The following is a 26,382-nucleotide window of genomic DNA, read 5'->3' as shown; positions in this document are numbered from 1 at the left end:
GCCACTTTGGTGGCTGAATTGTCCTTTTTGGATTAGGTCACCAAATTGCAAGGGAGGTGGTGAAATAAGGAATTTCTGCGAGAGAAATTGGAGTCTGCGGTGGGGATACTGCAGACCTTTGCTGCTGTATCACTGTGTCCCTTTATGAAGGCCTGATGGGGAAGTTTCTCTGAGACTCTGAATCAGGCCGGGAAAGATGTATTTCTCTGGAACAACTGGTTTGTTTCTGTGTTATGGGCACCGAGAAGCGTGTGGCTCATCATGTTTTCCTTTGGCTTTGGTTACTAAGCACCTGAGAGCTAGATTTGTGGCCCATCTTGACACTTCCGCAGGAAGGGACCATATGGCACGCATTTCTATGTGCCGATCTTACCCCAACCCCCCACCCCCCATCCTGCTTTATTATTTTCCCTATACTCATTTTTGCCTTGCCTGGTTCTCTTGACGGTTTGTTTTACTCTTTTGTGTTATTTGTGTTATTCTAAACCACCACATATACTTGGTGGGGTGGAGCTGGGTATAACTAAATTTTAAAAATAATGGTGAGGGCCAGGCATGGTGGCTTATGCCTGTAATTCCAGCATTTTGGGAGGCCGAGACAGGTGGATCACTTGAGGTTAGGAGTTTGAGAGCAGCGTGGCCAGCATGGTGAAATTAGCCGAGCATGGTAGCGTGCACCTGTAATCCCAGCTACTTGGGAGGCTGAAGCAGGAGAATCACTTGAACCTGGTGGAGGTTGGAGGTTGCAGTGAGCCGAGATCATGCCACTGCACTCCAGCCTGGGCAACAGAGTGAGACTCTTTCTCAAAAAAAAAAAAAAAAAAAAAAAAAGGTGAGATGACTTGCATAAGATCCCCCAGCTACTCTATGGGGAAGTCGGGATCCAATCCCAGCTCTCCTGGCCCCACTGTCTTTCCAACATGCTCAGTGTCTTTCTGTATTAGGATCCACTGCAAGGTTCCTTTGCAGTGGGAGGCAGGTCTGTTTGGCTTTTGCAGCCATTGTGTTATGGGTTCCAGTGGAACCTGGGCTGGCTGGATTGGCGGTGTTGAGTGGTTTGGATTGACCTGAGTGTCACTTGTGGCTCAAGCAAGGTTCTGGACTGTGGATTCCTTCTTGGTGAGGGCTGCTCAGCCTCGCCCAGGAGAGAACCCAGGCCTCTGCTTCTTACTTGTGGGCCATCAGGTTTCAAGCAGGGGTGAGATCGGATGAACATTGTTATGTTCTTCACAGCTACTTCCTACTCGTTATCCTTATAGTAGCCCTGGGTAGAGAGGGAGAGGATGAGCAGGTGGTATTGATGAAGAAACGGAGACGTACAGAGGTGAAATGACTCTGCCCACCAGGTGATGGCTGAGCCTGCAACCCAACGAAACACTCTGTCTCACTGGCGTTTCTCAGGCTAGACAGTTCCACTGTGAACCCACGGTACCTTCTGTGGGAGAGAAGGTGGCATGGGAAGCAGGAAGAGCCTAGAATTTGGGAGGTGGATGCCGTGGACTTGAGTCCTGGCCACTACTATGTGCATACGGGGAAGTCACTTTTCTGAGCCTCAGCTGCCTCGTCTTTAAAATGTGGGCCCTAATTTCTGCCCTGCCAGCCTCACAGGATTGTCATGAGAAACTGAATGAGACGATGAACATGGAAGCCTTTTGTCTGGCATTAACCATATGTGCCTGTGTGCTGGGTTCTGTCTGCATTGTGCTAATGATGGCGGTGATGGTATTAATAGTAATAATAGTGGTGAACATTTAAGGAACACTGCCTTCTATAATAGTCACCATGGTAAACTTTACATATATTGTCTTAATGAATGCAGAAAACAAGCAGGTGAGCAGGGACCGTCTATTATTTTCCCATTTATTTTTATTTTTAAATTCTTTGTAGAGACAGGGTCTCATGTTGTAGCCCAGGTCTTGAGCTGCTGGGCTCAAGCAATTCTCCTACCTCGGTTCCCCAAAGCGCTAGGATCACAGGCGTGAGCCACCTCACCCGGCTGTATTTTCCCATTTTTATAGGTGGAAAGAGGGACTTCAAAAAGGTTTGTGTAATTTGCTTAAGGTTGCAGAGATGTTACATAGTAGAGCCCAGATTTGATCCCAAGCAAGTGACCCTACTGTGGTATCACTGCTATCAGGCTGGAAATAACGGAAGTCTAGGACCTTTTTGGTTTGGTTGAGGACATCTGTGCACATCATTCTGGTAGGTAGGAGCCATCTGGGGGCAGGAAGTTGGGTGTGGGTAGGGTTGGCCCTGGAGAAGCAATAGAAGCTGGGGCTTGGCCGGATAAGAAGCCTGTGACACTGAGTTTGTCTGTGAGGTTTGGTTTCTCACCTATAGGATGATGATACAATAATGTGCCTTGTGGGATTAAAGAAAATAAGAGATGCCTAGATACTTACACATTGCTATAAAAATGTCTGTGTTGTAAGAGTGACACGGCATTCCACAAAATGCAGCGTAGATGTAAATTAGTTGGAATGGTGACCTCACCCCTGCTAGGTAGCACTGGCTTATGTCCCACCTGAGAGTAGTAGCATCTGAGTGCTAGCCACACTGAACAAGCCACACGCCTGACCTCAGCGCCTCTTCTGTGAGGGGAATGCTCTCTGCTCTCCTACCTGCGTGCACCGTGTTAGTGGAAGTGCTCTGTGTAGGACAGGGAAAGCACCTTGCAGAGGGCAAGGGCCCGCTGGCTGCAGAAAGCCTGGTGGGTGACAGACCAGAGAGAATGGTGAGGGACAGTTTAGTGTGTCACCGTTTCTCAGAGAGCTTTGGGCAGTGACACCAGGGTTAGTCTCAGGAGCATCATTGACTCCTGGTTAGTTTTTCTGTTTTCAAAGCACTTTATCAGCTGTAAAGCACTTAAAAATGTAAATCAGTTCCTGCAAAAACAAAATGCACGAAAAATGATGGCCCTGCCAGGCTGAGTGGGGAGACGAATGTGTATGCATGCGTGAATGGATTCATTTCTGATGATAAAAATACTTTATGCTTATTTATGTGAAACTTGGAAAATAGAGGAAAAGTGTAAAATTGAAACTAAAAGTCATCCATAATCCTTCTAAGTAGCTTTATCATTTAATGTTTTAGTATATTTCCTTCCTGTTTTTTTTTTTTTTTTAATTCTGGATGTATGCAAAGAGTTTTGTAACCCTTTATATTCTGGAAACTGTTCAACATGGCTTTTTTTTTTTCCTTTCAACCAATTTGTGGAAAGTCCATTTTGCAAAGCCTTAGCACAGTGCCAAGCACAAGCTCTACACCCGGGATGCTGCTGAATGCAGGCGAGCGCTTGCCAGCTCTGCTGAAGTTGGGGGCTGGGGGCAGTGGACGGCTGTGAGTGGTGTGAAGCCCCGGGCCACAGTGAAGCCCCTGGAATGGCTCAGAGACTGGGATTCCAGGAGACCGAGGTTTGGGGGGAGGCTTTTCATTGTTTGTTTAGCTCTTTTTTTTCTTACCAAATGCAAGTCATCATAATACTTAAAAAAATTGCTGTAAAAAGCAGATAATTAAAAATATAAATACAGTCCCTTTGGAGACTAGAAACAGTCACAGGAGAAGCAGGTTCAGTAAGAACCAGATCCTTTGTCAGTGTCAGCGAGGGGGAGGGGCGTCGGGGCCCGGCCAGCAAATCCCTCTCTCTGAACTGGGGGCACAGAATGTGGCACTCCCTTTAGTTAGACTTGATGAGCTTTGGATTTGAGTAAGTGACAGCCCCTTTTATTTCCTGCTTTGTTCTCGCCCAGGTACCAATTGACCACAGTCTTCATTCATGCAAATGGAAGCTGACAGCTGCCCAGGGAGGGTTAGATACCTGGGAGGATAGAGCAGTGGCCCTCCTTCCCCGCTACCCCTTGCCTCTGCAGGCTGGTGGGGAGGGGGGCAGGGGAGTCGGGTTACCCTCTCTCCACGCTTTCTTCTCGTGTATGTGTGCATGTACACGTGTGTGTGTGTGTGTGTGTGTGTGTCTTGCGGGGTGGAGAACCCCTCTCAGGAGGGCCTGTGGAAAGGCTGGGGTAAGTGGAGTAAGCCCGTGGGTCCTGCCCTTCTAGGCTGCCGGGAGTTTAAGTTGCAGCCTCCTGGTCTCTGTCCCGTTTTCTTGCCTGTGGAAGGCCCTCTGTTTGTTTAGGAACGTGGATGTGGCAGGGGCTGGGTGGGCACTTGGCCTTTATAACAACAGAGGAGGATTTTCAGTGATGAGGAAGCATCTTGCCCTTCTGGTTCCCTCCCTTCCACCTGGCCCCACCGCTGCAGCCTCCCCAGGCCTCTGACTTCCCTAGAATCTGCCCTCTACCTTCCCCCAAACCCCGCCTCCTTTCTCTGAGCCCGAGAGGAGTTAATTGTGTTAGAGTGTGCTGAGAAACCTCCAGGAAGGGGCCCTCGTCCCTGTGTTGCCTGTTCAGCAAACTCATTTGCTCACATCTAGAAAGTACAATATAGTGACCCAGGTTAAGGGGTGAAAAAATGTGATGGACTTTTTGCCAGGGTCCTGTGTTCACTGTTCCAAGGTATCACCCTGCGTGAGACTCAGGAACATTCAGTTTTTTGGTTTTCCCCCTATTGTACTGAATACCGGCAGCTTTCCCCTTCTAATTATTTATCTTAATAATTTGAGGAAAGTTGATTTGCTTTTTAAAAACTGGCATCCAAGCGTACCCTATCGCACTGCACACAGCTGAGAGATTAAGGCAGTTCTTTAGAATTCCTAGCCCGTGTTGTGTACACAGTGATAGGCCGGGGTAGTGGTTCTGGGTGCAAATGGGGACAAGCGAGGAACCATAAATTTGGCAGGAAAGATTTGTGTTCGTACCCTGTTATATTTGCTTTGCATCACATATTGTTTAAAAGAGCGATATTTTCGTTAAAGGAAAAAGGAACTGTGTATTTGAGATAAGAAGTAGCATAGAGTGAAATGAATAGTTGGGTTTTGTCGTGTGGCCTTCAAAATAGCGTTATTTCTGAGATTCCCGTTTCTGTGCTGTTCCAATATTTATACGGAACTTATAAAATACAAAGTATAGGCATGTCCTGAGATCCTGGCGAGGCTGTAATTTATAGTGGCGTTCTTTTTCTTTTGTTTTACAGAGCTGAGTTTGGTGAAACTTCAGGAGGTTTTAGCTAGCGGTAATCCAAAGACAATAAATATTGCTTTGTGGGGACGTCTCCACCTTGTGTCTTGCTTGGTGACTGTTCAGTGGTAGGCAAATGTTGGAACCCAGTATGCAAATGTGGAAGTGGACAGATTTGAGGCAGTTATCTCAGCTGGTGTTATGAGATACGGTAATTTTTAGTGGTGGTGGTGGAGGGTGTTGGCGTAGGGGGCATGAATGCTCTTTGTTCCTTGCTGTTATGGGAGTGTCTCTTGATTGCCCCATCATCTTTTCTGGTTTTTTCCCGTTTCCTTCTAGAAGTTTAGAGTTCCCTGGGCTTGTGAGAACCGTTGTACATCTGCCTCCGTTAAACTCACATTTGGAGATCTCATAAATGAGCGCGGTGCAGTCCGGGGGCAGAGTGAAGGCTCAGACTGCAGCCGGTCATGGCTCAGTTACCCTAGGTGGGGCAGCAGCTGAGCAGGTACTGGTCTCAAAACCCTCTGAAGCTAATCTGCCTGTTGATTCCACAGTTGCCAGCTTCCAGCATGGGGCTTCTGGAAGTATCATGGACTGAGTTGGGTCCCAATGCTGGACGTCCCTACTCATCCTCCTGCCCCTCCCAGGTTTGGATGGGCAAATGCACTAAGAACAACCCGTGGGCAAGTGAATGAAACCAAAAAACAGCAAGGGATTTGGACAGTCCACCTCAGAGTATCTGACTTTATTTTGAGGGGCATGTGCCAGAGTTGGGTGAAGAAAGAGATTCCCAAATAGAGACAGAGAAAGATCCCCAAAAGAGCAGGCTGGCTACCAGTGATTTATTTTTATTTTTCTTTCTTTCTTTTTTTTTTTTTTTAAGAGAATGCAGGGCATTTTACTCTTGTGTGGTAGGAGAGTAGACTGGCCATAGCCCAGCCCAGAACTTTTAACAAAAGGTTGGTTAAGCTGCTGGGCGGGGTGGCTAACACCTGTAATCTCAGCACTTTGGGAGGCGGAGGCGGGTGGATCACCTGAGGTCAGGAGTTTGAGACCAGCCTGGCCAACATGGTGAAACCCCATCTCTGCTAAAAATATAAAAATTAGCCGGGCATGGCGGCATTTGTCTGTAATCCCAGCCACTGGGGTTGGGGGGCGCTGAGGCAGGAGAATCACTTGAACCCGGGAGGCAGAAGTTGCAGAGAGCCGAGATCATGCCATTGCATTCCAGCCTGGGAGGCAAGAGAAAGACTCCATCTCAAAATAAATAAATAAATAAATAAACAAATAAACAAATAAATAAATAAATAAATAAAAGAGGTTAAGGTTTATACGCAGGCCATTTCTTTTTTTTTTTTTTTTTTTTTTTTTTTGAGACGGAGTCTCGCTCTGTCACCCAGGCTGGAGTGCAGTGGCCGGATCTCAGCTCACTGCAAGCTCCGCCTCCCGGGTTCACGCCATTCTCCTGCCTCAGCCTCCCGAGTAGCTGGGACTACAGGCGCCTGCCACCTCGCCCGGCTAAGTTTTTGTATTTTTAGTAGAGACGGGGTTTCACTGTGTTACCCAGGATGGTCTCGATCTCCTGACCTCGTGATCCGCCCGTCTCGGCCTCCCAAAGTGCTGGGATTACAGGCTTGAGCCACCGCGCCCGGCCTACGCAGGCCATTTCTAATGGATGTTATGGAAGCCCCAGGGTTTGGGGCATCAGGGTTGGAAAGGAAGCCAAAAATGGGTGTGTCCAAAGGACAGATACATTGAGAATGGGTTGTAAAATTTCAGCCATTGTGTAGATTAACCAGCACTGCACCCTGCCCCTCAGCCATTGTGTAGATTAAGGAGCACTGCACCCTGCCCCTCCTCCCGCAAGCATGCCGCACCTGAGAAAGAAAGCTGACAAAGATGCTTTAATATGGGTCTAGTGCATTGAGCCTTTCATTGTCATCTTCAGTGCAATTGTCTGTGGGTTTTTTTGTTTTTTGTTTTTTGTTTTTTTCATTTTTATTGGACTTTGCTTTGCATTTTAAGGGAAACTCTGGATGATATATTTCATTATTTCACTTGTCAGATGGTTAGTAGCATAGTATTCCCATTCCTGACCAAAGGCAGCAAGTGATTCCTTCTGGCAAACTCTTTAAGAAACATGGGCGTGGAGCTGGGCTGCCTAAGTTCAAACTCCTGCTCTGCTGCTTACCACCTGGGTGACCTTGGTCAAGTTACTTAATCTCCGTGCCTCAATTTCTTACTCTGTAAAATGGAGAGAATAATAGAACCTGTGTCATAACATTATTGTGGGAATTAAATATGTTAGTCTACGAAGAGGGGTGCCAGGCCCTTGGTAAGTTTTACATAAGTGTTGGTTGTATATAAGATGATGAGGGCCAGGCACAGTGGCTCATGCCTGTAATTCTAGCACTTTGGGAGGCCGAGGCAGGCAGATCACCTGAGGTCAGGAGTTTGAGACCAGCCTGGCCAATGTGGAGAAACGCTGTCTCTGCTAAAAATACAAAATTAGCCGGGCTTGGTGACGCATGCCTGTAGTCCCAGTTACTCGGGAGGCTGAGGCAGGAGAATGGCTTGAACCTGGGAGGCAGAAGTTGCGGTGAGCCGAGGTTGCGCCGTTGCGTTCTAGCGTGGGTAACAAGAGCGAAACTCCGTCTCAAAAAAAAAAAAAAAAATTAGGATGATGAAGATACAGCGGGGGGCCATGAGAACAGCGCTGGTCTGGTGAGTCTGGAAACCTGGCTTCTGGCCTGTTTCTAACACTGTGTGTCCTTGGGCCAGGCCCTTTCCCCTGGGGTACTGACTTCACACCTGTAAAATGAAGAAGTTTGACTTGCACAGTGCTTTTCTTAGACTGTGGTAAGGGGTGGATGTGGGGGTAGTGCCAAGACCAAGTCAAAGAGGCTTCTGGACCTCCATCCTTGCTTCAGCCAGAGCAGTGTGGGTTCATTTCATTTATAGATTTTGGTTTGTGGAAAGAAAGGGCTCTCTTGCTGGTGTGTGTGTGTCTGATAAACAAAGAAGTGTGAAAGTGGCTGACTAAGATGACTCAAGGACTGTTTCTGGGAAGATGCAGGAGGAAGTAGGTGAGCTGAGGGGAAGCTGGTGGGGATAGGCCTGGTGGATGTACAGGGGGCCGGGGGAGAAGAGTTCGAAGACTCAAGTCACGCGGTGTGGGATGGGACTCAATATAGGGTGGGATAGGGCAGTGGGTAAAAGCTGTTACAATTTTGTCCAAATGGTGTGGGCTGATTTACTTATTAGGAAGGTACAAATGGCTTCGTGTTATAAAGTGTCAAGATCCTCATTTGGATTAGGTGACCAGAGTGTAGAGGAGAGACTAAGAGGAAGGAAACAAGGAGAAAAATGAGTGTCTTAAGGATGCAGAAATTCAATTTGCTGGAAGTCTCTGCAGCCTGAACAAAACAGCTGTTAGGTTTGCCAGAACTTAAACCCGAGGGTGCCTGCCGGTGGTTCATGTTCTTGCTTCCACTTCCTCCTCTTGTCTTGTTTTCCTTTCCATTCTAATAGTCACGATGAGTTTCCCTGACATGCACGCCCCTTCATTCATTTGTATGATCACTTAGAGATGAAGAGCTGCCTTGCCAGGTAGAAAAACCATTCTCAGGCTGAATCTTTGGCTTTCTGAGTCAGAGTTTTCCTTGGGTTTTAGAACTTCATTCTTATTAAAGTGGGGATTTACCGGCCGGGCACGGTGGCTCACGCCTGTCATCCCAGCACTTTGGGAGGCCAAGGCAGGCCAATCATGAGGTCAGGAGTTCGAGACCACCCTGGCCAATATGGTGAAACCCCATCTCTACTAAAAATAGAAAAATTAGCTGGGCGTGGTGGTGCATGCCTGTAGTCCCAGCTACTCGGGAGGCTGAGGTAGGAGAATTGCTTGAACCTGGAAGGCAAAGGTTGCAGTGAGCCGAAATCACGCCATTGCACTCCAGCTTAGGCAACAGAGCAAGACTCGGACTCAAAAATAAATAAATAAATAAATAAAGTGGAATTTAATGTCTCCTATCAGTTCTTCAATACCAGTTTTTATTAGATCCACAACTTTTTTGGTCAAAACCAGAATTTTGATTATGTGTGCCGTCCTAGGCTACCTCACCATCCAAAAATCCTCTTGGAAAACCCCACACTTACCAGGAAAAGGAGATGGAAGTGAAAAGATAAAAAAATATATATAAAAAGGAAAACCTAGTGTTAGCACCCCTTATCCAGCAGGCCCCCCACTCGGACCCCCACCTATATTCACATTCCTCCCACACTTACAGTTAGCAGCTTCATTAATCTCTAAGGTTCCATGTTCTGCCCCCCAAATAGACTGTTTGCTCATTGGAGATAGGCACCACACTTACATTTCCTCTCCTCTCCTCTCCTCTCCCTTCCGCTCTCCTATTCCTCTTCTTCCTCCTCCCCTCCTCCTCCTCCTCCTCCTTCTTCTCTCTCTTTCTCTCTCTCTCTCTTTCTCTTTCTCTCTTTCTCTCTCTCTCTCTTTCTCTTTTTCTGTCTTTCCTTGCATCTGTCCCAAGCAGCCGTTGCTAATGGGAATGAATGTCAGGCACTGTACATCAGCCCTGATTGGAAACTCTGTGCCTGCTGCCTCATTGACTAGCTGGAGAGTGTTGAACATTTGGTTGTAGAATGTATGTGGATTGCTGAGTTTCACGCATGAGCTGTGTTGTCATTTCATTCATTCTGAGTGGCATCTGCGTCAGGGCTACCTGGAGTTTTTCCAGCTCCCCAGGCCTGGCAAAGGCAGGGATCCTGCCTCATTCAGCTGCATTTCTTGAGCTCTGCTTAGAAGGCCTGCCACACAGTAGGAAGAGTAGGGAATCAGGAAGAGTCGAGTTTACAGAACTCTCGGGTGATAGAAGAGAAAGTAAAGGTATATTAGATTTCTTCTAGGCTTGCTGCCTAATCCCCTAAGGGGCCTTCTGATTTCTTTCAGCAGTGCCATCTGGCAGGCTTGAGAATGTATAGGAATAAGCGGGGTGCTGGATCTTGTGGGCAGGCTATGGGATCTGGGAGAGGGGTTAGCACCTGGGCCTGGAGGGACCTGGAAGTTAGAGGGGCCATACATCTAAGCTAAATGTGGCTGTGGCTTGCAAACTCAGAGTCCTTTCGGGCAGCCTGGTGAAATGATAAATGGGAAGTTGCTGTTTATTCTCAGTCCTAGACATTAAAAAGAGGTGCCCTGCCCCGGAAACTGTAGGTTACATGTTCCCCCCAAAGGGGGCAGCTGCCAATTAGCTTCTTGAGATGTGAAAGTACAGGCCCAGAAAACCCAGGGTTTTAAAGTGATGTCCCCTAATTTTTAAAAGTTGGCAACCAATTCAACTATAGTATCATGCCCGCTGGCCTCTGAGCAGTAGGCAGGGCTGGTGAATGCCGGAGGCCACCAGGGGACATAACGCCTGCCATAGGGTCAGAATAGGTGGGTTAGTCACCGTCCAGATGGTCAGATACTGGAATTGCCACAGAAATGAACATGACATGCAGTGCAGGCAGAGCAGGTGCCAAAAGTTAGTATTAAGGAGGTGAAGGTCAAGTTCTTTGCCCACCAGAAAGCCTTCTGTTCCTTGTCTCCTTCCCTTCCTGCACCTCCAAGGACTCTCCACTGCTCCCTATAGCAAAAGTCCAGATTTCCCTCTCTGGCATTCACGGTCTTCCGTGCTTTCCTTACAAGTGCCCTTTAGGTGCTCTAAATGGCACCTCGGCTCCTATGTGTGGCCTCGGCTCCTATGTGTGGCTTCAGCTTAGCAGTCCCGTGTTCCCTCGCCCTGAATCCCTCCAGACCCCCCAGGCTGCATCTGTCTCAGACAGCCGGGTGTTCCCAAGACATGCTGCACTTCCCTCCCTGATTTGCTCATGTTGCTCCTCTTCCTGGAATGCTCGTCCCCCCAGTTATGGAAATCCCACTCCCCACTCGTCCGTCAAAAGGCTCCGGACAAAAGGCATATTCTCCCCAAAGTCGGCTACCCTCCCGACTCTGTCAATTTGGAATAAATCACATCTTTCTTTCAGCTTCTGCAGCACTCACCCTGCATCTTCACCACAGTCCTTATGACATAGCTGTTGAGAAAGGTCTGTCTTCCTTGGTAGATGATAAGGTCATTGTGGAAGTTTTGAGTCTTACTGCTATATCCTCATAGCATTTGGCTCAGGGCAACAGTCAACAGAGGTTTAGTGACTTAGATACTTGATGGTAGAGTATGGAAAACTGATTCTCATGAGAAAGGTGCTTAAGGTCTTTGATAAGCCTGGGAAAGGGGCAGTTGGCTTGAACAGACGGTGTGAGGGGAGCAGGTAAAACTGGATCCAGCTCTCTTTCAGCCCAAGGCAATACCTAAAACCCTATCTCTGACTTGGGAAGGCAGTATCCTGCTGTCTTCCTGCTCTGGCCATGAGCCTCACTGGGGCTTGACTTGAATGCTAGGACTTTTTTCTTCTTTTTTTTCTTTTTTTGAGACGAAGTTTCGCTCTTGTTGCCCAGGCTGGAGTGCAATGGTGCAATCTTGGCTCACCGCAACCTCTGCCTCCCGAGTAGCTGGGATTACAGGTGCCCGCCACCACGCCCAGCTAATTTTTGTATTTTTAGTAGAGATAGGGTTTCACCATGTTAGCCAGGATGGTCTCCATCTCCTGACCTCATGATCCACCTGCCTCAGCCTCCCAAAGTGCTGGGATTACAGGTGTCAGCCACCGCGCCCAGCCATGAGTAAATTCTTTAGTGGTGATTTGTGAGATTTTGGTGCACCCATCCCCTGAGCAGTATACACTGAACCCAATTTGTGGCCTTTTATCCCTCACCTGCTTCCCACCCTGTCCCTCTGAGTCCCCAGAGTCCATTGTGTCATTCTTAATGCCTTTGCGTGAGAGGGAAGACTTTTTAAAGAGCCCTTTTCAAGGTTTGAAATAAGGCTCCATGACAATAGCCTGATTTGGATGGGTCTTGGAATACCTTTAAAACATAGCCGGAAAGGGCTGAGAATGGGTAAGAACCCAAGATACAGAGTCCCTCAAGGGACGGCCACCATGCAAGATGAACAACTTGGTCCTGATACAGATGGGGCTAGAATCTCCTTACTGTTGCTAATAACGTGGAACCACATCCCTTCCCTGTTCCCCAACACAATAAAACTTCAGTGTTGTCTGGGTGCAGTGGCTCACGCCTGTAATCCCAGTACTTTGGGAGGCCGAGGCAGGCGGATCACCTGAGGTTGGGAGTTCGAGACCAGCCTGCCAGCATGGTGAAACCCTGTCTCTACTAAAAATGCAAAAAATTAGCTGGGCATAGTGGTGCGTGCCTGTGATCCCAGCTACTCAGGAGGCTGAGGCAGGAGAATTGTTTGAACCTGGCAGGCAGAGGTTGCAGTGAGCAGAGATTACACCACTGTACTCCGGCCTGGGCAATAGAGTGAGACTCTGTTTCAAAAAAAAAAAAAAAAAAAAAATCTTCAGTACAGGGGCTGCCTGCCCTCCAGGGAAGGCTGCGGTATTGTCAGGTTTGTTTCTTTTTCCTCACAAAACGTCTTCAGAGAGCTCTTAGGTCCCAAGTTTGCATGCATCCAGGGTCCAGGCAGTGAGTGGAAGTGAAGGAGGCTCCTCTAGTGAAAGAAAAAGGCATCCAGTGTTAATAGTATTTCTTCCCAGTTGCATGGGGCTTGCATGTTAGATATAAAGGAAACTTCTTTGCTACTACTGAGCCATAAGTGGTCTCACCTTTCTTGAAACATAAGGTCCTCTTGGTTTATTGTTCTACTTTGTGCTTTTCACAGAGGCATGGACATTGAAAGATGTTTCTTTGACAGTGGGGACATAGGGCTGAAGAGTGGCATGGCTTGGAGAGCACTACCTGCTCCCCTAATCCACACTGTCCTCTGTCCTCATGGCCAGCCTGAGAATGTGGACCCAATGTAGCCCATCATGCAGTTTATCTGGAAATCTTGCATTTCATGGGAAATCTCGTCACTGCTAAAGTACGCTTAGATTTGTTTTAAAACCTTGTGTGGGCCGGGCGCAGTGGCTCATGCCTATAATCCCAGCACTTTGGGAGGCTGAGGTGGGTGGCTTACCTGAGGTCAGGAATTTGAGACCAGCCTGGCCAATGTGGTGAAACCTTGTCTCTACTAAAAATACAAAAATTAGCCAGGCCTGGTGGCGGCCACCCATAATCCCTGCTACTTACAAGGCTGGGGCAGGAGAATTGCTTGAACCCGGGAGGCAGAGGTTGCAGTGAGCAGAGATTGTGCCACTGCACTCCAGCCTGGGCAACAGGAGTGAAACTCCATCTCAAAAGCAAACCAACCAACCAACCAACCAACCAACCAGCCAGCCAACCAACCAACCAACCAACCTTGTGTGGGTGAACCAAACACGTCTGCAAGCCTGATTCAGCCTGTAGCCCACCAGTTTGCAGAAGTTTAGATCCATAGTGGAGAAGGAGGCTAAAGCTACAAGTTAGGACCCCTGAAAATGAAAGGTGGTTTGGAAGTGAATCTAAAGTAAATTGTCACTGTGTGGTTTCAGACTGTTTTCTGGTAGTATGTGCTGTGTGACACAGGTTGTCCCTGTGTTGTGCGGTGGTTTTGAGCACAGCATTGGCCCTGGGCGTGCTGTATGGGGTGCAGGCCCTCTCCTGAGGGCTGCAGATGCTGCCAGGAGTGCAGTGGACGTGGTCCTGCCTGCACAGCCTCATTTGGCATTGATACCCATGCCTGGAGGATGTGGGCTCATCTTCTTGGCTCAGGTGAGCCTCTTATACCTGTATTTGTTGCTTAGCCCTTTTGATGTCACCGCATGTTGGTTCAATTACTTTTCCCTTTTCAGAGCCATGAAAAATAACTTTATTATTTTGTTAGAGGGATAAAATGAAATTATCAAAGTAATGCATGTACATGTTGCATAAAATTTATGTTATACAGAAAGGCAGAAGGAAAACAGGGAAAATTACTTGTTCCCTTTTCTCTCTTCCCCTCCCAATTCCTTGAACAGGAAGAATGTCTCACTAGTCATGTGATCTACAACAAATCCTTTAACCTCTCCAAACCCACATCTCTTATATGTTACAGGACAGTAATAAAACTTAACTTATATTATTGTTACTTTTTCTCTAATGTGGATTAAGTGGGTTGGTATGAAATTCTCCAAATCCTATGCATATATAAGAGGTGCTCATAGAGCTTTTTTCTTCTTTTTTGTATATCCAGGATTTCTTTGGCGGTCTTTTGTAATTATAGTAAAAGCACTGAGGTTAGATTTATGGGTTTTTTTGAGGAGGATAGACTGAATCCCTTTCCCACCTGAAGGCCATAGTGGGTTGGCACAGCTTGTGTTTGATAAACATATCTTTAGCTGCGTAAGAGAAAGAAGGAAAATAGTAGAGATGAGCAGTACTGTTTTCTACTTGAAGTTCTACTTGGCCCACCCTCCCTTCCATGTAGGAACTTTAGCTTGCTTTCTACACCCTCCCACCCCGGGACTCACAAAGGCCCCTGATGAGTGCCTCCTGTAAGACGGGGAAATTTTTATCTTAATTAGAAAAAGGCATAGTATCTTGATTGTACGTTCTCTGGAGCCAGTGATAGAGATGGTATAAGAAATTTTAGACATTCAAATGTAACACAGATTAATTTGTAGGAATGTTGGATTTTTATCTGGACAGATGTTTTGTTTTTTATAGAGTTGGTTGGGATTAAGAAATGGGGGCAGGGTCATGTTGGTATTTTGTTTTTGCTTTGGGCTTATGTTACTTAGGATTAACTTTAGCTGCATATAACAAGAGCAACAAATCAGATTTATAGTCAGTTAACAGAGGCTTAAGGTGATGTAAAGTTTTATTTCTCTCTCACATAAAAATCAGTTAGAGGTAGTAGTTTAGGGCTCTTAGAGGCCCCAGGCTGTCATCTTCTACCTGCTTACACGTGGCTTTCAGGATCTAGGTCACCTCGCAGTCCATAATGGCTGCTGGGGCTCCAGCCCCCTTGTCTGAGCCATATGTTGGCAGAAGTAGGAAAGGCACAGGTCAAGAAGAAGCCTTTCAGCTGGGTGCGGTGGATCACCTGAGATCAGGAGTTTGAGACCAGCCTGGCCAACATGGCGAAACCCCGTCTCTACTAAAAATAGAAAATTGCGCTGGGCATGGTGGTGTGTGCCAGCTACTGGGGGGCTCAGGCAGGAGGATCGCTTGAACCTGGGAGCTGGAGGTTGCAGTGAGCCGAGATTGTGCCACTGCACTCCAGCCTGGGCAACAGAGCGAGACTCTGTCTCCAAAAAAAAAAAAAATAAATAAATAAATAAAAAGAGGAGGACTTTCCCGCTGTATCAGCTGTCTTCGAGCAGCGGTGCTGGGAAGTTCCCTGGAACACTTCTGCTTATCTCATTGATCATAACTTAGTCAGATGCTCACACTGAGCTGCAAGGGAGGCTGAGAAGTGTAGTCTCTTCGTCCCAGATACAATATGTATAAATTTCAGAACGAGGGTCCTTTTACTAAGGGGGAAGAAGAGACTGGATGTTATGGATATGGGCAGCAAGAAGTGTTTTCAAAGTACTGAAACAGATTGTAGAACTTTGTAAACTGGCTGCCTTTCCACGCCTCTGCTCACCTCTAACCAAAGCGCCACCTAATTGTTCTGCGTGGTGACCACTGCCTGTTAGATTCTTGGTGAATAGATTCCCAGCCTCATTTTTTTTTTTTTTAAAATAAATGGTCAAATGAGGATTCAGGAAACTTGGAAAAGCAGAGTCAGAGGTCACCTAGCACAGGACCAGAAGGTAAATTCTGTTGGCTTTTAGAATGAGCCCAGACCCTGGTGTCAGAAGACCTGGGTCAACTCTGGTCTGTCCTCTCCTGGGACTCAGTAAAGTCTCTTAGCTCTCTGAGCTTTCCACATTAGTAAGATGGAGAATGACAACCCTATGGGTCTGCAGTGAGGCTCAGCCAACATGGTGCTGTGGAAGGGCCTACAGGACTCCAAAGCGTGGCGTAGATGATGAATACTTTGTGTGGCTGAGGTGCTTCCAGCAGGCACGTGGGAAGCACCCGTGTAAGATGGGCGTCGTGTAAGATGGGGTGGGATCACATCGTGGGATGAAGCACTTGGACAGAAAGGCCTGTGTGGTCCAGCCTGAGTCTGGCTCAACACACAGGGTCGGATCCCGGCTCTGTGCCTTACTGCTGTGTGTACAAATTTGGCTCAGAGGGAATGCAGGATTGGCAACATGCATCTGGTCTTTCTTGTTGGTTTCCTGGTGCCTCTCATGGTGTGCTTATTCTTATCCTGCTATGGTAAGTGTGACTTAAGCATGTAATTTCCATACAGCGTGGCTCCTGAATGCAAGCCACTAACCCGTTATTTTACTTGTTCCAGTGTTGGGGCTTGGGGGATGGTGTGTCCTTTGCCAGTGAATGTTTATATTGGTACATTTTAAGGGTTATTTTGCTTAGGCACCCTCCCCACCCCCATCAACAGTAGAACTTAGCACCATATTAAGTCAGTGTCCCTGTGACTGTATCATAGGGTTGATGAGGATGAAATGAAGTAACCGCAGGCAGTGTCCAGCCCAGTGCGCAGTGCTCTGTCCAGGCCCAGTGAGTGACCCTTGCTGCTGCTGCTGCGTTCAGCCAGCCAGATGGGGCTGGTGGCAGAGGGTGACTCAGTTCTCAGTATGTCTTTTCCTGCCCCCTGCCGGGATGCTTCCCCTAGCCTAGTTCCCTTTTTTTGTGAAATGCTCATCCCTCAGCTCTGGACTTCAGTGTACCATTGGTTTCAAAACCTTGTGAAACACAACATCAATGGGGGAAGGGAGAAGAGAGAAGCTGAGAAACCTGACCCAACTCTGACAGCTGAGCGGCTACAGAGGACTTCTCAGCTGGGCTTCAGTACTTCTTAAGAACTTTCAAGTTAGGCCTCAGATGTGATTTTGTTTGCTGACTTTCTCTTTGCTACCTTGGCTTCTATTTAGTTAACAAATGTAGGCCGGGTGCGGTGGCTCACACCTATAATCCCAGCACTTTGGGAGGCCAAGGCGGGCAGATAACCTGAGGTCGGAAGTTCAAGATCAGCCTGACCAACATGGAGAAACCCCATCTCCTCTAAAAATACAGAATTACCCGGTCGTGGTGGCACATGCCTGTAATCCCAGCTACTCAGGAGGCTGAGGCAGGAGAATCACTCGAACCCAGGAGGCAGAGGTTGCGGTGAGCCGCGATCACCCCATTGCCCTCTAGCCTGGGTGACAAGAGCAAAACTCTGTCTCAAAAAACAAAACAAAAAACAACAAAAAAACCCCCAAATCTAATTCATTCATTCAGCATGAACAATTTATTCAACGCCTACTTTGTTCCAAACACTGGGGATATGCCCCACATAGATCAAGTTCCCTGTTTTATGGATCTTACATTTGGTGGAAGAGAGACAAATACAGAAACAAAAGTATAGGCTGGGTGCAGTGGCTCACGCCTGTAACCTTAGCACTTTGGGAAGCCGAGGTGGGGAGATCACTTGAGCCCAGAAGTTCAAGATTGGCTTGGGCAACATAGTGAGACCCCGTCTCTATTTAAAAAAAAAAAAAAAAAAGTCTAACATCAGGTAGACTTTAGGACTGTGAAAGAAGTGACGTAGGGTAAGGGAATACAGCATGTTGAGGAGATGGGTGCTATTTTCCAAGGAAAGCCCCTCCTGGTGGGGACCATAGGAAACAGCTGGTGCAAAGGCCCGGAAGACTTGCTGGCATCTTTCTGGAATAACAAGGATCAGCTCGGTGGGAAGTGGAATGAGCTGGGGGTGGGGTGGGGTGGATTTTGGAGTCTGAGCTTTTGAGATACCTACTTGGAGATGCTGAGCAGCCTGCAGGACCCAGGAGTCTGGAGTTGAGGGAGGATATGAAGGCTGGAACTGCAAGTTTGAGAGAAATAGCTTTTTGGAAGCCATGGGACAGGGTGAGATCACCGTCATGTGAGGGGATGGGACTGGCCAGGTGGTGCCAGCGGATGTTCCTGGGATACAAGTACCTGTTCATCTTGTTGGCATCTAATCTGTATCTGGGCAGAGTGACCAAGGACAAGCCACTGAACTGCTCCAAACCTGGCTATGGGGGGATGGATTAACTGTGTAGGTGTGGAAATCCCTCAGAATGATGAGACAGGGAGCAGTGGAGAGGAAGATAGTCGATCACTGATTGGTGAGCCTGTACTCGAGATCTGGCCTGGATAGCTGTGATGGTAGGTGGTACCCACGGTGATGGCCCTTCGAGGGATTTGAAGATTGTGAAGGAGGACCAGGAGAAACTGTTTGGACCACCTGTGGTCCAAGGCGGGAACAAGGAAGACACCTACCCAAAGTCTTTGTGGATCTTTTGGGATTGGATTGGATTAGCAGATACAGAGCATTTGACCTGTAGTAACCAGCTGACTGTTCAGCAGACGCTTCACTTCCTGAGAGGCTTCTTCTTTCCAAGGGAAACTGGGGTATGTGAGGAACAGGAACTTACAAGAGCTTCGAGTCTGAACCCTGGGTACTGACACTGTTAACAGTTGCTGAGTGGAGTCCTTCTCACTTGGGTGGAGAGTAACCTATAAACTTGGCCCAAGTCTCCCTTTTCCTGTCCTTTGGCCCATCCTATTCTGGTGCTGAATGTTGGCTCTGGCCTTTGCACTGACCATCTTCTCGAGATGACACGTGAGGAGGATGTGCTGTGTTGAGAAGAACTTGGCTGGATAGGCAAAGACTTGAGCTATTAAAAGAACAAGTGGTTATTCATTCGGTGCTTCCCTTTAACCAGGGCCTTTTTTTTTTTTTTTTTTTTAATCTTAAAGGAAACCTTTAAGAAAGGAGGGCTCTCAGGCCTTAGAATTTAGGTCTCAGTTTTACATCATGGGATTCTGTTTTTCTTGGGTTTCCATTAGAAGATTAAATAACATAGTGGCGGCTGGGCGTGGTGGCTCAAGCCTGTAATCCCAGCACTTTGGGAGGCCGAGACGGGCGGATCACGAGGTCAGGAGATCGAGACCATCCTGGTTAACACGGTGAAACCCCGTCTCTACTAAAAAAAAAAATACAAAAAACTAGCCGGCCGAGGTGGCGGACGCCTGTAGTCCCAGCTACTCGGGAGGCGGAGGCAGGAGAATGGCGTGAACCCGGGAGGCGGAGCTTGCAGTGAGCTGAGATCCGGCCACTGCACTCCAGCCTGGGTGACAGCACGAGACTCTGTCTCAAAAAAAAAAAAAAACAAAAAACAAAACATAGTGGCTGTGAAAGCATAATATAGATACTAGGAAACGTTGCTTTGATTGTGTTCAAGGCTACCTCTATTCCCCAGGTCCTTTATTGATTCATCTTATTTTTCTTTGTATAATAAATCATTAGAATAGTGCCTGGTGCTCTGTTGCACTCACGTGCATATACTGTATAAAGCTTTGTACATATGACTCCTCACAGCAGCCCTAGGAGGTAGGTGCTATTATTTTGCTCATTTTGCAGGCAAGAAAACAGGCAGACAGTTAAATAAGGTCACCCAACTAACAAGCAGTAGAGGTAGGATTTGAACTGGGGAGCCTGGCTCCAGATTCTAGGTTCTTCACCATTATACTCCAAGGCCTGTCGGTTTTCCCATCAATCTTTACTGAAGAACAATGGCGATGGCTGTACTGGTAATTGTGCTTTATATGCTGCGCACTATGTCGTATATTTCAGATGCACGAATGAGAATCTTCATTCCTGCAAGATATTAAGAGCCCATTTCCTCAGCACGGCGGCTGTCCTGCAAGGCTGTCACATGTTCCTTCCCTGGTGACTCATGGCACCTGGTTACCTCCTTTCAGACTCACTGTGTGGCCCATAGCACCCAGTTGTGTCATGACAGGACAGTGGCTCCCATTTCTCCAGGCCTGACTGTGAGGCGACATGAGCCACCCCAGGGAGGCCAGCAGAGTCAGAGCTTGGCTTTGAAAGCTGTTAATCCAGCTGAGCCCCTCCACGTGCCTTGCTCCGTTTTAAGCCTAGGGCTTTCCTAAAGCACCGTAGATCTCCTTTTCTCGTGAGAAGAGATTGGGCAGATGTATATACACACGGTAACGTGCAAGTGTCTAGTTTCTCGTCAGCGTCAGGATAAGCTGTTTCTAGTGAAGAGCCTGGGCCTGGTGAGCCCCCGGGAAGGGTGGGGACCATCTGTGCTCTCCTGGAAAGGAAATTGTGGTTTCTTTCTTTTCTTTTTTCTTTCTTCTTTTTTTTTTTTTTTTGGTTTATGGGAAAGGGAGACTTGTGTCTCAATTGAGTCTTTGTGGCGTTGTATTACAGAGAGTCACAGAAAATGTTCTATGTAAATGACTATGTGCCCTGATTAGAGCCTCAATAGGCACCATTGTGTCATATTGCTATTATTGGCGATTGCAGGATACTAAATGATATTCTCATCAGGCTGAAAAAGTTCAGTGTTAGCAGTGAAACTCGGGGTTAATTATACTGCTCTGAATTAGAGCACGGAATGAAGTTGTAGGGAGAGAAAGCCTATTGCTTGCTTCCCCCTCTGTCTTCCTCTTAAGGGTGCTTGCTGGGGGTTTGATCAGAATAGTTTTTAACCCATGTTCTAAATCTGTACTACTGGTATTTTGTTCTCCATGAGTTACTACCCCATTTGGGGTTGGGAAACACAGGACCAATTTATAGGACAGTGGGAGAGGGGGAGACATGGTCTACTTAATGGTGCATTCTTCTGAGTCAATAGCTGGGTAAAAAATAGCATGAAGATTGAAGTCTTAGGGGAGTGCTGGACTCTCTAGAGGGGCCTCTTTAATTTAGCTCTTGTCTCTTCTGCCTTTGAATTCTTGTCTCCTCTGCTCCTGACTCACCTCTTTGAAGAAATGACACACTGACCTATATCTCGGCAGAAACAGATAGAAGAGTCTATCTCTGTTCTGCCCCTTCTTGGCATTCCCAGCACAGCCTCCAAGGGAGCGTGTCCCAGAGCCGAGGCAGGCCGTCTCGGGTTGCCTGCCATTGACTTCTCAGCTTTGTTTTCATTGCAGTTTCCAGTGCTCTGCTCTTTTTGGTTCGCTCCTGACTGTTACCTTCTTGCATTCCTTTCTCTCATTTCTTTTTCTGTAAATTTCATGTCACTGGTATCAGGTCTAAAGTCACATATTTTTTTTTTTTTTATCCCTTTCAGTGTTACATGGGTTGTAAATGTAATTGTTAATATTATTTAAACATTTTTGAAAAGTGATTTTTAGTGGTGGCCTTATATCTACATATTATTACTTCACCATTTTGGGATGTTTAGGTTGAATCCTAGTTTTTTCTTTTGCTGTTGTAAGTCATGTATATTGGCAATGAGTCTAGGAGAGATTCCTAGAAATGAGTTCACTGAGAATATGAGCTTAAGAGAAAGTAAGGATTTAAAGCCAGATCTGTCTGCCTTCAAATCCAGCACTCTTTCTACTGACGTGCTTTCTCCTGTCTTTTTTACCTGGCAGAATTCTAGAACTCTCCCAGAGAAACCAGGCAGATACTGCTCCACACTGGTGAGCTGCTTCTCACCTGGGCAGTCTAGGGTGGTTTGCTCCAGAATTGTATTTCTGCTTTTTCTTTTTTTTAACTTGGCAGTGGGTAACCATTCCCTGGGGCAGCACCAGGTAAGTCAGCTTGTATCAGAGTTATCTGCTTTACCTGACGTGAGCACAGGTTGTCATATATTTTGCACATGCAAATATCACATGTTAAACAATATCACACTGTTGAAGAAAATCACGCTTGAAAGCGTAAAATATAGTTTGGAGGCCCTATTGAGTGTAACTTAATCCACCTGATTCAGAACTTTTGTAGAGTGCCTCAGAGTTCCTATTTGGAAATATCAGTTAGCAGCTTTAGTCAGTATAGTAACGTATTTTCTATATCTATGATATATAAAAGAGACTTTCTGAAGCAGAACTCTGATTGACACAAGAGTCTTTTCCAAATTCTGTATTCTCTCAGAACCAGGATTTAATAGGAGGTGGGTCGGGGGTGGTCCTCGGTCAGACCAACTGGGTAAAAGCCTCATAATGAGATTCCCAAAGTGCTTACAGCATTTGAAGGCTCAGAGAAATGCCGCGGTCAGGAAGCCTGTTTGAGTCTGTCTGGAAGCCAGTGTGTCCCACAGAATACCTACTGAGAATCCTGTGGAATAAGCAGCATATGGAATGTTGCTGAGCTAGAATTAAAGTCCACACACGGCCAGGCGCGGTGGCTCACGCTTGTAATCCCAGCATTTTGGGAGGCCAAGGTGGGCGGATCACTTGAGGCCAGGAGTTCGAGACCAACCTGGCCAACATGGTGAAACCTTGTCTCTAATAAAAGTACAAAAAATTAGCTGGATGTGGTGATGGGCATCTGTAATCCCAGCTACTCAGGAGGCTGAGGCAGGAGAATCGCTTAAATCTGGGGGTCAGTGAGCCGAGATCGCGCCATTGCACTCCAGCCTGGGCAAAAAGAGCAAAACTCTGTCTCAAAAAAAAAAAAAAATTCCACACACCTAGTTGTTCAGCCCTATACAGGCTGACCCCATACCTGCCATCTCCTTTTCACTCCCTATTTTTTCTGGCCTCCGTGAGTCCACATGTGCCCTTATCTCCTTGGTGTGACTTTCTCTTTCGTCAACATTGCTAAATTCCATCCAGTTTTCAAGGCTCAGTTCAGATCATCCTTCTTTGCTTTATCATTTTATATACTCTGTATGGTTTGGCCTCTTGGTCTGCTGCTCTCTGTGTCTGTTGTGTGAAGCGCTTTCTATCTGGTATTACAGTTATTTGTGTACATGTCTTTTGATTCATCTACTTGAAGACGAGCTGGTCTTGGGCTGCCATTCCTGCAGTGTAGGCTCTCACATTGCATTGCATGTCGTAAGTGCCCAGTAAATGCTTGGTGAACAAGTGTTCATGGTGTAACTTAATACTTCCAGTGGTGAGAGTTCCTGTCAAGAGTGTTGGCAATGAAGTTGTTCCCCTTAGCAATTTCTATGCTGACCTCAGGTTACTGCAGGAGACACAGAATCTGCGTTTCCCTCCATTCAGCATCAATGGGGAGGACAGCCTTACTTCAGAGTTTTTTTTTCTGATCAGTTACATGATGGCTTCATCTATGACTACTGAAAATAGGCAGCTCTGCCCATGGAGTAGCCATTCTTGTTTTTTTTTTGTTGAGACGGAGTCTCTCTCTGTCACCCAGGCTGGAGTGCAGTAGCATGATCTCGGCCCACTGCAGCCTCCGCCTCCCAGATTCAAGTGATTCTTCTGCCTCAGCCTCCCGAGTAGCTGGGACTACAGGCGCACGCCACCATGCCTGGCTAATTTTTGTATTTTTAGTAGAGACAGGGCTTCACCATATTGGCCAGGCTGTTCTCCAACTCCTGACCTCTCGATCCACCTGCCTCGGCCTCCCAAAGTGTTGGGATTATGGGTGTCACCCACCGCGCCTGGTGGAGTAGCCATTCTTTATCCCTTTACTTTCCTAATAAACTTGCTATCACTTTACACTTAAAAAAAAAAAAAATGGCCAGGTGTGGTGGCTCATGGCTCATGCTTGTAATCCCAGCACTTTGGGAAGCCAGGGCAGGTGGATCACTTGAGGTCAGGAGTTTGAGACCAGCCTGGTCAACATGGTGAAACTGTGTCTCTACTAAAAATACAAAAATTAGCCGGGCATGGTGGCAGGCGCCTGTAGTTCCAGCTACTTGGGAGACTGAGGCAGAAGAATTGCCTGAACCTGGGAGGCAGAGAGTGCAGCAAGCTGAGATCATACCACTGCACTCCAGCCTGGGTGACAGAGCGAGATTCTGTCTCAAAAAAAAAAAAAAAAAAAAAACAAACCAAGGACTACTGGTAACAGCCCTCAGTTTTCTGAGCACTTGCTACAGTGCTAACTGCTTTATGCACACTATTTCTCTAATCCTTACATCTACCCATGAGATAGGGTTTTGTTGTTCAGGCAGTGACAAAACCTGCTTAGAGAGGTTAAAAAAACCAACAAACTGGCCTAAACAAAGTCGTATAGTAAATGGCAGTGCTGGGGATTACATTTAGTGTGTCTTGTTCTGCAGTTCATATACCGTATAACTTTGTCAAATACAACAGTGTGGTGTGTGTGTGTGTATGCACATGTGTGTGGCCTTTATTGAACACTATGGTGTGTGTGTATGCATATGTGTGGCCTTTACTGAACACTATAATGTGTGTGTGTGCACATGTGTGTGGCCTTTATTGAACACTATGGTGTGTGTGTATGCATATGTGTGGCCTTTATTGAACACTATGGTGTGTGTGTATGCATATGTGTGGCCTTTATTGAACACTATGGTGTGTGTGTATGCACATGTGTGTGGCCTTTATTGAACACTATGGTGTGTGTGTATGCATATGTGTGGCCTTTATTGAACACTATAGTGTGTCTGTATGCACATGTGTGTGGCCTTTATTGACTTATTGAATTGATCCTGAATGTTCCCTTCTCCTTTCCTGTCTCTTTTTTCTTTCTGAATACCATCATTTCTTTCTCTCTGCTGGACATGGTCTCTGTGGGTTTCACTGTGGCTAAGGTGTCTTAATTCTGTCTCTCCCCTCACCCTTCTTAGTTTTGAAGTTTTATTGAGACACTGGCTGAGGCTTTAGGGCTCCCACTGTTAAGTTTGACAGTAATAGGTAAGTGTCCCCCCAGTCTCCCTTTTGCCCTTTCCTTTTTTTTTTTTTTTTTTGAGACAGAGTTTTGCTATTGTCATCCAGGCTGTAGTGCAGTGGCGTGATCTTGGATCACTGCAACCTCCACCCCGCGGGTTCAAGCGATTCTCCTGCCTCAGACTCCCGAGTAGCTGGGAATACAGGCGTGCACCACCATGCCTGGCTAATTTTTGCATTTTATTAGAGATATGGTTTCACCATGTTGGGCAGGCTGGTCTTGAACTCCTGATCTCAAGTGATTTGCCCGCTTTGGCCTCCCAGAGTGCTGGGATTACAGGGGTGAGCCATCCCGCCCGGCCGCTTTTGCCCTTTCTTGACATCACCAATGCATCCTGTCCCCAAGCGCCTCTGAGTTCCAAGTCTCAAGATTTGTTTTCTTTGGAGACAAACTGCAGGTAGGTGTTACTTCTCACCGAAGCTCCCAGATAGCACAGGCTTTGCTAAACAACACAGCACCAGGAACTCCATCACAGGGCCCCGCAGGATGCTGTGCGCGCGCACGTGCGTGTGCACCTAGTGAGTGAGATGTAAACATTTACCAGGAGTAAAAGAAATTCTTTCCCCAGAACCCAAATTTGGCTAGTCTCCTTATGTACACAGCTTTGACAGGGATTCCATATGTTTTGCTCATCTTTGCTTTTTTGCAGCCTCCACAAATTTATTTTCCATACCACTGCCACTAAACAGAGTTGTTTCCAAAGTGCAGATCTGGTTGTGCCATTCCACTGTCGAAAATTATTTTTTGGCTCCTTGTTGCCCTCAGGGTGATAGGATAGGTGGCTGCTCACCTCTCCAGCTTGTCTTACTTACTTACTTTTTTTTTTTTTTTTTTTTTTTTGAGATGTTGAGATGGAGTCTTCCCAGGCTGGAATGCGATGGTGCAATCTCGGCTTACTGCAACCTCCGCCTCCTGGGTTCAAACAGTTCTGCTGCCTCAGCCTCCTAAGTAGCTGGGATTACAGGCACCTGCCACCATGCCCGGCTAGTTTTTGTAATTTGATTAGAGATGGAATTTCACCATATCGGCCAGCCTGGTCTCGAACTCTTGACCTCAAGTGATCTGCCTGCCTCGACCTCCCAAAATGTTGAGATTACAGGTGTGAGCCACCACGCCCTCTTACGTTCTTTTCTTCTGTTCACTGCAGCCATGGAGATCTCCAGGTTGTCCTGTACATGTGCACTGCCCTTTTATGGACCTTTTAGGCTGGGTGCACCCTCCGTCTGTGTCACCCTCCTGCTCCTCTTCCACCTGGCTAGTTCCCGTTGGCCACTTTTGGAAATTTGTGCCAGTCCAGTCCACCCCGACTCCATCCTCTTTTCTGTGTCACTGAGCTCACTGTGCTGGGTTTTATCTCCATCTCCCCCTCAACTTGATCATTCATCTCTTTTTTTTTTTTTTTGAGACGGAGTCTCGCTCTGTCGCCCAGGCTGGGGTGCAGTGGCCAGATCTTAGCTCACTGCAAGCTCCACCTCCGGGGTTTACACCATTCTCCTGCCTCAGCCTCCCGAGTAACTGGTACTACAGGCGCCTGCCACCTCGCCCGGCTAGTTTTTTGTATTTTTTAGTAGAGACGGGGTTTCACCGTG

The 26,382-nt window shown here is 47.0% G+C and overlaps 1 protein-coding gene and 1 long non-coding RNA gene across 3 annotated transcripts in view; both read left to right on the top strand.

Annotated features, from left to right (window-relative positions):
• PTPRJ (protein tyrosine phosphatase receptor type J) overlaps window positions 1-26,382 on the top strand; it is a 191,775-nt gene that overhangs the window by 36,284 nt on the left and 129,109 nt on the right. The window lies entirely within an intron of this gene.
• LOC144334218 (uncharacterized) lies at window positions 10,389-15,389 on the top strand. Its single transcript, XR_013403811.1, has 2 exons — window positions 10,389-11,560; window positions 12,510-15,389. It is a non-coding gene; the product is annotated as an uncharacterized LOC144334218 (long non-coding RNA).

Source organism: Macaca mulatta, chromosome 14 (genome assembly GCF_049350105.2).
Source record: "Macaca mulatta isolate MMU2019108-1 chromosome 14, T2T-MMU8v2.0, whole genome shotgun sequence".
NCBI lineage: Eukaryota > Metazoa > Chordata > Mammalia > Primates > Cercopithecidae > Macaca > Macaca mulatta.
The sequence above is the reverse complement of the archived record's forward strand: the minus strand, read 5'-3'. Positions and strand labels throughout refer to the sequence as shown.